We start from the raw sequence: 880 nt of genomic DNA on the forward strand, positions 1-880 counted from the left end.
TAAAATACAACAATCCAGAGATAACCTTTCAGAAATTTTCGAACAGGAGAAGGAGATGGCAGCCGAAAATAATAATAATGTAAGGAAGATGCTTGGTGACTTCACTGCACCTAATTCCAATTTACATGGAAGAAGCATCTCCATTCCTGCCATTGGAGCAAACAACTTTGAGCTGAAACCTCAATTAGTTTCTCTAATGCAGCAGAACTGCAAGTTTCATGGACTTCCATCTGAAGATCCTTTTCAGTTCTTAACTGAATTCTTGCAGATATGTGATACTGTTAAGACTAATGGAGTAGATCCTAAAGTCTACAGGCTCATGCTTTTCCCTTTTGCTGTAAGAGACAGAGCTAGATTATGGTTGGATTCTCAACCCAAAGACAGCCTGAACTCTTGGGATAAGCTGGTCACGGCTTTCTTAGCCAAGTACTTTCCTCCTCAAAAGCTGAGCAAGCTTAGAGCTGATGTTCAAACCTTCAGACAGAAAGAAGGTGAATCCCTCTATGAAGCTTGGGAAAGATACAAACAGTTGACCAAAAAGTGTCCTTCTAACATGCTTTCAGAATGGACCATCCTGGATATATTCTATGATGGTTTATCTGAGCTATCAAAGATGTCACTGGACACTTCTGCAGGTGGATCCATTCACCTAAAGAAAACGCCTGCAGAAGCTCAAGAACTCATTGACATGGTTGCTAATAACCAGTTCATGTACACTTTTGAAAGGAATCCTGTGAGTAATGGGACGCCTACGAAGAAGGGAGTTCTTGAGGTTGATACTCTGAATGCCATATTGGCTCAGAATAAAATATTGACTCAGCAAGTCAATATGATTTCTCAGAGTCTGCATGGAATGCAAGCTGCATCCAACAGTACTCAA

The 880-nt window shown here is 40.7% G+C and overlaps 1 non-coding gene across 1 annotated transcript; it reads right to left on the bottom strand.

The window, feature by feature from the left end:
* Window positions 1-451: 451 nt before the first annotated feature.
* On the bottom strand, window positions 452-559 carry LOC112760661 (small nucleolar RNA R71). The gene has a single exon (XR_003181091.1). It is a non-coding gene; the product is annotated as a small nucleolar RNA R71 (small nucleolar RNA).
* Window positions 560-880: the final 321 nt, after the last annotated feature.

This window comes from Arachis hypogaea, chromosome 16, assembly GCF_003086295.3.
Source record: "Arachis hypogaea cultivar Tifrunner chromosome 16, arahy.Tifrunner.gnm2.J5K5, whole genome shotgun sequence".
In the NCBI taxonomy this organism is placed as follows: domain Eukaryota; kingdom Viridiplantae; phylum Streptophyta; class Magnoliopsida; order Fabales; family Fabaceae; genus Arachis; species Arachis hypogaea.